The following is a 12065-nucleotide window of genomic DNA, read 5'->3' on the forward strand; positions in this document are numbered from 1 at the left end:
TTCACTAGGGTTTTTATACATTAATAGTAAACTCTCTGTAAAAAAAATTAAGAAAAAATTTCATTTACAATAGCCACACAAAAAATAAGATACCTAGGAATAAACTTAGTGAAATAAAATATCTCTAAACTGAAAATTATAAAACATTGATGAAAGAAATTGAAAACACCGATAAATGGCAAGATATTCTGTGTTCATGGATTGGAAGAACTAACATTGTTAAAATGGCATATTACCCAATGTGATTTATAGCTGTAATGCAGTCTCTATCAAAATACCAATGACATTCTTCATAGAAATAGAAAACACAATTCTGAAATTCGTTTGGAACCACAAAGGGCTCTGAGTAGCCAAAGCAATACCGAACAAAAAGAACAAGGCTGGTGGCATTATACTACCTGACTTTAAAACATATTACAAAACTGTAGTAACCAAAATAGCATAGTTTGGGCATAAAAACAAACAGACAAAAAGAATAGAGAGCTCAAAAACAAATTTATTCACCTATAGCCAACTTCATTTCAACAAAGAAGCCAAAAAGGTACATTGGAGATGAGACAGTTTCTTCAGAGAATGGTCCTGAGAAAATGTAATATCCACATGCACAAAAATGAGACAAAACCCCCACCTCTCAACATATAGAAAACTTAACTCAGAATGGATTAAAGACTTAAATATAAAACCCAAAACTATAAAATTACTGTAAGAAACCACAGCATAAGCAATGTACAACATTGGCCTGGGAAATGATTTTTAAATTAAATCTTAAAAGCACAGGCATGGGAGAAAAAATAGACAAATAGGATTGCATCAAACTACAAAGTCTTGGCACTGCAAAAAAAAGCAACAGGAACAACCTGCACACTGGGAGAGAATATTTCAAACTATGCATTCAACAAAATGTTAACATCCAGAATGTAGTTGGAACTTGACAGCAAAAACACCACCACACAAATGACTCATTTTAAAATGAGTCAAAGACATCTATAAACATTTCTTAAAATAAGACATTCAAATGGCCAACATGAAAAATGTGCTTGATACACTAATCATCAGGGAAACTCAAATCAAAACCACAGTTAGATACCACCTTACTTCAGTTGGAATAGCTATAATCAAAAAGACAAAAGGAAAAAAGTATTGGTGAAGATGTGGGGAAAAGGCAACACTTATACATGGTGGATGGAATTGTAAATTGGCACAACCATTATGGAAAGGAGTGTGGAGGTCTTCAAAGGTCTTCAAAACATTAAAAATACAACTACTATAGGATCCAGCAAGCTCATATATCTAAAGGAAATGTAATCTGTATGTCACAGAAATATCAGTGCTCCCATGTTTACTGTAGTACTAATTACAATACCCAAGGTATGAAATCAATCTATGTTCAACAGTGGATGAATGGATACAGAAAATGTGGTGTGTGTGGGTGTGTGTGTATACATACACACACACACACATATATATATACATACATACACACACACACACACATATATATATACATACATACACACACACCCACACACACACATATATATATACATACATACACACACACACACACATATATATACATACATACACACACACACACATATATATATACATACATACACACACACATATATATATATATACATACATACACACACGACAAAGTACTATTCAGCTATGACAGTACTATTAAGTCCTTTCATTTGTAATAACATGGATGAATCTGGAGGACATTATGTTAAAGGAATTAAGCCAGGCATGAAGAAACAAATACTGCGTGAGCTAATGCATATATGGAATCTAAAGGGAAAAAAAGTTGATACAGAAGTAGAGAGTAGAACAGTGTTTACCAGAGACAGAGGATGGATGGAGAGAAGGGAAGATGGGAAGAGATTGATCAAAGGGTACAAAGTTGCAATTAGATTGGAGGAGTAAAACCTGGTGTTCTACTGCACTGTCAGGGTGAAGATGGTTAACAGTAAGGCACTGTATGTATATCACAAAATAGGTGAATAGGCTACTAAATATCCTCACCACAAAGAAATGATAAATGCATGAGGTGATCATCATGCTAAATACATGATTTTATCATAATACAACATACATATGTATTTAAAATAAAATTTTATCCCATAAATATGTATACTTACAGCATCCCAATTTGAAAAAATTATCATTACAGTTGTAAAGAGATTGCATAATGTACTCTTTACTCTTGTATATTTTTTCCCCTTGGAGTTATTTAGCAGAGCTTGAAGAAGTCTGAGCACTATTTTAAATGTCTGTTTCTTTTTGTCATGTGACCATTCGTTAAAATTGGTCTTTAAAGTTGGAAAGGCTCAATATGCATATCTTGATTATAACTATAAATAGCATATACTTTGGCATATTGACTCAGTAAGGGTCATAAGTTAGATTATGTTTTTATTTTTAAGGTACTTTTCTTCAAATAAGTTATTTCTTTTGATTGCGACTTAACCTATTCTGATTGTAAAATCTTTAATATGTATGATTTTTAAAAAACATTTCTGAAACAAATAAACAAAAAGTTTCACTGATTTTAGAAACCCTGATGGTTTTAAACTGTGTAGCTCATTTCTTTGTTCTATATAACAAAAGAAACTTCTTAGGCTTTCTGGCTCACTGTTCTGGTTTGTGCCAGGTTACTATTGCCTTTTTCAAAAAAGAAAAATGCTCAGCACTGTGACTCTGACTGCTTATTCAAAAACTAGAACCTAGAAAAGGGCATTGAGATAGCCTCATAGCTAAATTTCCATTATTTTTATGGTTTTGAGAATCTGGTTTTTAAAAATTCATCATTTAAAATATTTTTGACAAAGAATAACATTAGCTGTGTGGGAAAAAGTTTGTAGAATATTTTCTATTTTGTACATAGAGATTGGTTAATCATCACTGTCTTTCATATTTTCGGTCACTTACTGCATGAAGAGATTTCCACTAAGCCAATAACAATGTAGAATGCTTGGAGAAAAAAAGGACGGAGTAAAACATCACACATTTGTCTTACTGGCCAAGAGTATAAGGAGAATTAGAAAGATTATTCCCTTCTTCCCTCTCTCCCCTTCTTTATCTGCCTCCCTTTCTCCTTCCCTTCATTAATTTCTCCTTTTTTCTTTCTTCCTTCCTCCCTTCCTTCTTCCCTTCCTCCCTCCCTTTCATCCTTTCTTTTTGTTTCTCTTGTTCTCTTTGTGTTTGTTTCTTTCCTTTTTTCTTTCTGTTTTCATTTTAAGTTGCAAAGAATTGCTTAAGAGCCATGAGAAATAAAGTTGGTACCTGTTTCAAATAACAACAGATGCCAGCTATGTGCATATAAAATACAAAATATAAGATAGTTTACAAAATATAGTCTAACAATATACATCATAAATAATTTGTAATATACCTAATCCTATTTTTCAGTATTAAAATATCTTCTATTTTTTATCATAAATAAGAAGTAAATTTAATTATACACAAATCTTTGCCAAGGTTTTGACTATTACCTTCACAATTATATTTTTAAAAGTGAATTTACTAAAAGTATGAAAAATTTTAAAAGATCAATATGTTTATTGCTGTTATCCAAAAAACTATTGATTTATGATAATTATTTTGAGGCTGGCTTCTTTATGACACTGCAATCATTTCAAGCTTTTTTTCCCCCAATTATTTCTCTTATCATGGAAACGCCCAGTTATCTTCCACAGCTTGGATCCCCGAATGCTGGCAGTTAGGTTTATACCTTCTGTTCAGGAAATAGGTAGATTGCAGCGTAGGGAGTTTGAGGACCATAGAACAAAAAAGCTAAGGTTACCATCATCCAAGTTTCCCTAATAAAATATCCTTGCCAACTGATCTACCATGAGGTTCTTAGTTGACAATGACCATTAGCGCAGAGCTACTCATCAGCTTTTAGATATTATGCCTTCAAATATGAATAGTTAGGAATCATTAGACCCAAGACAGATACCAAAACAGATATATAGGAAAAAAAAAAAAACTTCTAGTGAAAGAACAGAAGTTCAGAAAACCAAATGGTAAGTATATCAGAGATATCAGAGAAAATGGAGTGAACAAAATAAAAACAATACTTCAACATTTCACAGAATTGAAATATATGCATTTCTGTATTCAACAAAAATATATTCAATGACAAAAAACTGACTCACACTAAATCATAACACCAAGAAATATCAACACACTATAGTAAATCAATCTTACAGCTTATTAGGAAAAAAAATCCAAAACAAAACTAAGAGGCTACGTACAAGAAAAAAAAATCAGTGGTTCAATGGTTCATAGACATCTCTTTTGTGATAGCAAAAGCTAAGAGATAACAGAGCAAGACATTCACTTTTTAAAAAAATGACATTCTTTTATTTAAAAATTTTTAAAACTTGAATTTTATATATCTAACATTAATTATGTATAACATAAACTAAAGACATTTTCAGATATGTGAGTTCTCAAAAAATTAACCATCCATGTATCCTTCCTTAGAAACCAAAAAAGTACTTAATTCAAGAAAGAAAAATATAATGGGATCTAGGAAGCAATGGCTCCCACTTAAAAACAAAAAAATGAAGCCCAGGATGACAGTGGAAGAGCTGTACCCTAGGTGTAGAGGGCAGGTCACAAAACTCCATCTCTAAGGCAAGGCAACACTAGGACCCTAAGGTATTAGTATTTGAATATATTGAGAGAATATGTAGACAATGCGGGGTGAGCCTGAGGCTGAATTAGTAGGAAACGGAACAACAAAATGGGAAAACAAGATAAATATTACCTTCAATAAGATAAAAAAAGTTGTATCCCCCACAAAGTATCCATGATCTAGTATATAGCTTATCTAGGAATATTGTTTACATGATCATAATAATCTAAGGACAGAATTTTGGTCTCACTAAAAGTATGATAAACAAATGTTGAGAGGCTAGGTGGCTCTAGATATATTTCTTAGGTGGAAATGATTTTGGAGAAATACTAACGTTTTTATTGTTGGAGGTAGAGGTGAGTGGTGTTTAGAAGATAGTTAAATTCTTATTTTCCCCACTGGGAAATTGATTAATAATTCTTATAAAAGATCATATAAAAATTAAGAATTAGACATACTAAACTTAATGAGGTCAAAGGGTTAAAAGTTGTTGCCTCTTGGAAACAGAAACTGCAAAAGGGGTTAGAGGGCCCATAATTTCATGAAACCTTATAGAATTGCTTATTTCCTTAATCTATGTAAAATAATCTTTTTGCTCAAATCAATAACTAATTTTTAAAAAATCTATATGAATAAATATTTGATTACTAAAATTCTAAACTTTATATAGGGGAAAATTGTGGCAAAATGTTTGTTCATACAAATAGCACATGGCACATGCAAAAACAGAAGCAAAAACAAAAAGACAACAAAAAAATCCTTAGTGGAATGTAATTCTAAAATAAACTGTTCTGCAGAATTTCTATGCCTTATATTAGCTGCTAAGCTGTATTGACCCTATTATAGTGGGTGTCTTACTAAGCAGTCATATGTTTTTGAATAATTAATTTTTGCTTACTGTGGTGATACATCATTAGCATAAGATAATGGCATCTTCAGATAGCCAAAGTATCTTTGGGCAAACAGAGTCTTTGGCAAGTAAGTACTGTGTGTATGTAGACTCCAGTACAAAATAGAATCATGAATAATTTTAGGAAAACTTACAGATCTTAAGAATTGGATAACAGGTGTTTTTGTTTCAATCTCAAGTAACAGTTTGTTAATGACATATCACATAATCAGATTTTTTATCCATGGATTTATTGGCTGCAATAGTTACTGATATGACAAATATATTATTCTACAATGGGGAACGCTGACACTGAAGCACAGATGGTCTCTCCTCCAGCAAGTGACAATTTGAAGCATCAGATTTATCATGAAACAGACATAACTGTTTAGAAAAACAGTACTATGGTCATAAAGGAAAGAACAATAGGAACAGTTACAATTAATAGCAACTGTAGCTCTGTATTTCAGTTCACATTTAACGGAACCTTAATAATAGAATTTAAAAAAGACTTTAAAGTTCTATGTCAAGAATTTAATCTCTTTATTGAGCTGCCATTGTCTTAGTTTGATTACATTTGCATTTTATTCTTTTTGTTTGCTGGCATTTAGCACTGTGGCATGTGTGTGTGTGTTTGACAGAGAGAGAGAGAGACAGAGAGAGAGAGAGAGAGAGAGAGAGAGAGAGAGAGAGAGAGAGAGAGGGAAACAAAGATAATTTCTTTGTATACCTATCTAAGAAAATACCAGCAGGAAAGTTTGAAAACAGCACCTGTGAGAAATAGGAAAAAGAGCATTGTGGGTACTATCAATGTCCTGTGGGGGTTGATTGTGGGTGGCAAAAAATCAATTATATTCTTCACAAATAAATTCAGCGAGACAATGTGTTAGTGGCTTTAAACAGGAATCGCCAATAGAGTTAGGAGCACTCAGGCATGACCTGGTCGTGGAACACGACTGAAAGGAGAATTGAGGGTTGGGTACATGAGTATCATCCCTTGTACAAGTGATCACAATCTTCTGAAACAAAATTGTTCCAGAATAAGCTTGTTTTTAAGCCATTCTTTATTTTTTTCCATTGCTCATATTAATTTCCATAAATCAGTTCTAAGGCAGACTTGCATCCCAAAGTATTTGCAAAACTGGCTTCAGGGATGTCAAGTTTTAGTGTCAACGGGATAGCAGCTGTCATTTTAGTAGAAAAGGTCTTATGTTGTTTTTTGTTTGTTTGTTTTAGACTTGCCTTTCTGGTATAACACTCAGTTTCAATTCTCACTCTATCCTATGAAAGAGTTGAAGTGAGAATTCAAAATAGAAGACAGATTTTGATAATGACCATAGAAAGTTAAGCAGAAAGGAAAAAAAAAATCCAGTTTGATGTTACGTGTATAAGGATATGCTGGTGGCATGTGAGAAAAGCAGTGGTTAAAATTCTGTGTGATGAAAACACTGCTTGTATGTTTCAGTTGAGTAGTTGCTATCACTTCTTAAGTATCTGTATCTATTGACCTCTTAATTGGTTGATATAACTATAAATATAGGTAGTTATCTCTCTGATATTTAGAAATACAAGATTAGTGCATTATGCCAATTTTGAAAATAGGATACTGAAACAAGAAATATGTTACAGACTTGACATGGAAGAAGAAAACAGGAGGGAGAGACAGAGAGACTATAGTCAGCTGAAATATGTTGGCTATTGGAACATACCTTGACAGAGGAGAGGAAGAGTGGATGGATCCTATATATTTCAGAGGTAGAAATGCCTTTAGGAGACTTGTACTCATGTATGAGTATGTATTAAATAAAAAATTTTCACTTAACTTGAAAGATTTTTATCTTATTCCCTTGCCGCATAATCTCCTCTGCTTTCTTTCCTGGGCATTATAGCTTCTAGGATTTTTTTGTAACATCAGAATGGTAGAAATACACAAAGGAGAATATTTGTTGGCAGCGGTGCTCTAATTATTGCTATTATGACATCTTCAGCTTATAATTTGCCTTGCTTACTAAAATGTTAATTTTCCTCTATATGCTGCAATATTTATATGAAAGGTATTTGTCTCTAAATTAAAAATCCCTTACTGATTATATCTGTTCGTTTTCTGTCTGGGATATACAAAGTTTCAATTGTATTTGACAGTTTAAGAGAAGTTAAATCAGCAGCTATACATTTAACTTTGAATTATAATTGAAACAAAACAAATGGAAAATACATAAAATGCTTGATTTGATTAGCTTTGATATATTTATGCAACTATGAGATTATCAATATCAAAATAATAAACATTTTTTATCCCCAAATTCTCTTCTGCCCCTTTCCAATTTATCCCTCCCATTACCCCTACCCAAAACAAGAGTTAATCTACCATCTGTTACAATTGAGTTGACATTTTCTAGAACTTTATTGTATTAATGCACATACTATTTTGAGCCCAACATTTTTTTAATATTAATAGTTTTGAGAATCATCTACATTGCTACATATAACATTAGTTAGTTACTTTATGTTATCAACTAGAAAGTGTTCTATTTAACAAATACAGCCTAATTTGTTCATTCATCTACTGATAATCATATGAGTTGTTTCAATTATGGGGCTATTGCAAATAAAGTTCTAATAAGCATTTATGTAAAAGTCTTTCTGTAGACATATGCTTTCAATGATCCATGGTCAGTGCTGAGTGAGAAGCAATTTGACAGTGATATGGCAGATAGAACATTAACTTTGCTAAGAAGCTGCCAAGCTGTTTACCAAAGTGATTTTACATTGCCATCAAAACAGCATGAGAATTCTAGCTGCTCCAAATACTTGCCAACACTTGGTATGGTAAGATTTTTTTCTGATCCATTCTTATTGTTATGTAATAAAATTTAATTTTTGGCTGGGCACGGTGGCTCATGCCTGTAATCCCAGCACTTTGCAAGGCCAAGGAGGCCAGATCACCTGAGGTTGGGAGTTCGAAATCAGCCTGATCAACATGGAGAAACCCCGTCTCTCCTAAAAAACACAAATTAGCTGGGTGTGGTGACTCATGCCTGTAATCTCAGCTGCTTGGGAGGCTGAGGCAGGAGAACCACTTGAACCAAGGAGGCAGAGGTTTGTGGTGAGCTGATATCACACCATTGCACTCCAGCCTGGGCAACAAGAGCAAACTCCGTATCAAAAAATAAAAAAAAAATAAATTTAATTTTCATTTATTTTGTGAATAACAATGTTGAATATATTTTCATGTACTTACTGAGTACTCATGTATATTCTTTTGCATTAATTTTTTTTGGTTTGTTTTCTTGTTATTGGATTCTAAGAATTCTTCATATATTCTAGATACAAGGCTTTTGTCTAATATATATGTTTTGAATGTTTTCTCCCAATTTGTGGTTTGCTCTTTCATTTTTTACAGTGATATCTAGAAATATATCTAATTGAAGAGATTGAAGATCTCTACAAAAAGAACCACAAAACACTCCTAAAAGAAATGACAGATGATTACACAAAGAAATGGAAAAAACATTCAATGTTCATGAACTGCAAGAATCAATATTTCTAAAATGGCCATACTGCCCAAAGCAATCTATAGATTCAGCACTATTCCTATCAAACTACCAACATAATTTTTCACAGAATTAAAAAAAGACTATTCTAAGTATCATATACAACCAAAAAATAACCCAAATATTCAAAGAAATCCTAAGCAAAACAAAAAAATAAGAAAATCCAAAGGCATCCCATTAACCAAATGAAACTATACTGTAAGGCTTCGGGAACCAAAACAGCATAGTACTGGTATAAAAACAGACACATAGACCAAGGGAACAGAGTGGAAACCCAGAAATAAAGCCACACACCTATACCTACCTAACCCTCAACAAATTTGGCCAAAATAAGGAATAAAGAAAGGACGCCCTATTAAATAAATGGTGCTGGAATAGCTAGCTAGCTATATGCAGAAGAATGAAACTGGACTCCTACCTTTCACCATATACAATAATTAACACAAGATTGGTTAAAGATCTAAATGTCAGATCTCAAGCTATACAAATCTTAGCAGAAAACTTAGGAAACACCATGCTGGACATTGGCCTTGGTATTTATGACTAAGCCCTCAAAAGCAATTGTAACAAAAACAAAAATTGATAAATGGGGACTAATTAAATAAAATAACTTCTGCACAGCAAAAGAAACTATCAACATAGTAATCAGACAACTTACAGAAAGGGAAAAAATATTTGCAAAATATGCATCTGACAAAAGGTTTAATGTCCACAATCTATAAGAAACTTAAGCAACGAAACAAGAAAAAACAATGAACCCCATTAAAAAACGAAGAAGAAACATGAGCAGACACTTCTCAAAAGAAGACATGCAAGTAGCCAACAAACATATTTAAAAAATGCTCTTCATCACTAGTCATCATAGAAATGCAAATCAAAACCACAGTGATACACCATCTCATACCAGTCAGGATGGCATTATTAAAAAGTCAAAAAACAGGCCGGGCACGGTGGCTTAAGCCTGTAATCCCAGCACTTTGGGAGGCTGAGGCGGGTGGATCACGAGGTCAAGAGATCGAGACCATCCTGGTTAACATGGTGAAACCCCGTCTCTACTAAAAATACAAAAAATTAGCAGGGCATGGTGGCGCGTGCCTGTAATCCCAGCTACTCAGGAGGCTGAGGCAGGAGAATTGCCTGAACCCAGGAGGCAGAGGTTGCGGTGAGCCGAGATCACGCCATTGCACTCCAGCCTGGGTAACAGCAGCGAAATTCCGTCTCCAAAAAAAAAAAAAAAAAGTCAAAAAAAAAACAACAAATATTGGTGAGGATGCAGAGAAAAGGGAATGCTTACACACTGTTGGTAGGAATGTAAAAAGGTTAAGCCATCGTGGAAAACAATTTGGAGATTTCTTGAATAACTTAAAACAGAACCACCATTCAACCCAGCAATCCCATTTTGGCTACATATCCAAAAGAACACAAAAAGTTCTACCAAAAAAGACACATGCAACCCCATGCTCATTGCAGCACTATCCACAATAGCAAAGACAGGGAATCAACCTAGATATCCATCCATGGCAGATTGAATAAACGAATCGTGGTATATATACAACATGGAACACTACCCAGCCATAAAAAAGAATGAAATCACATCCTCTGTAGTAACATGGTTGCAGCTTGAAGCCATTGTCCTAAGCAAATTAAGGCAAGGGCAGAAAACCAAGTACCACAAGTCCTCACTTGTAAATGGGAGCTAAACACCAAGCACTTATGAACATAAAGATGTTAAAAATAGACACTGAAGAATATGAGAGGGGAAAAGAAGGGAGAGGTACAAGGGTTGAAAACTAACTATTGGGTACTATGCTTAGTAACTGGGTGGTGGGATCACTTATATTCCAAATCTCATTATCACAAATATAGCCAGGTAATGAACCTGCAAATGTACCCCATAAAAATTTATTTTATGAATTTAAAATAAAAGTCGATAAAGAAAAAAATAATATATTTTTAATAAGTTGTTATATTGATGAGGCATTTATTAATTTTCTCTTTTTAATCCAAATATGATACATATATACCTGTCTATGTTCTATTTATGGGAACTGTGGTTTCGCCAAAGTCACAAGTATTTTCTCCTATGCTTTCTTTATCATATTTAATTATCATATTTGTCTGTTCTTATGCTGCTGATGAAGGTGTACCTGAGACTGGGTAATTTATACAAAAAAAGCAGGTTTACAGTTCCACATGGCTGGGGAAGCCTCACCATCATGGCAGAAGGCAAGCAGGAGCAAGTTATGTCTTACATAACCACTTAATAAATTATATTAAATGCAAATCGCATAAACATATTAATGAAAAGGCTAAGATTTACTTACACATGAAATTTTATACAGTTTTACTCATGGAAATATGGAGGATATTGTGCTTAACAGGTGCTGATGTTGGGTTTAAGAGATGTTGGTTAAAGGATAAAAAATCAGAGTAATAAGTTCAAGGGATCTATTATGCAACATGGTGACTATTAGTTAATCACGATGTACTATATTCTTAAAGATTGCTAAAAGAGTAGACTTCAAGTGTTCTCACCACAAAAAGGATAAGTATGTGAGGTAATACATATGGTAATTAGCTCTGTTCAGCCATTCCATAATGTATGTATGCATACCTGTACCTATATACGTATTTCAAAACAACATGATATACATAATACACACAATATTTTGTCAGTTAAAAAAAGGCTGAGATTGTCAGATAGAATAAAGATGCAAGAACAATCTACCATGTACAAGAAATTGACTTTAAATAGAAGTACAAAAAAAAAAAAGCTAAAGCAAAACATTAAAAGATCTACTGTGCAAATACTTACCAAATAAAACCAGTGTGGCTATACTATTATCAAACAAACTTATGTTTCAGAGCCAAAAATATTACCAGAGATAGCAAAGGTCACTTAATAACGATAAAATCACAAATTTATTAGGAGGACATAATAATCTTAAGTATATATCTACTAAATAACAAA

Source organism: Callithrix jacchus, chromosome 6 (assembly GCF_049354715.1).
Source record: "Callithrix jacchus isolate 240 chromosome 6, calJac240_pri, whole genome shotgun sequence".
Taxonomy (NCBI): Eukaryota; Metazoa; Chordata; class Mammalia; order Primates; family Cebidae; genus Callithrix; species Callithrix jacchus.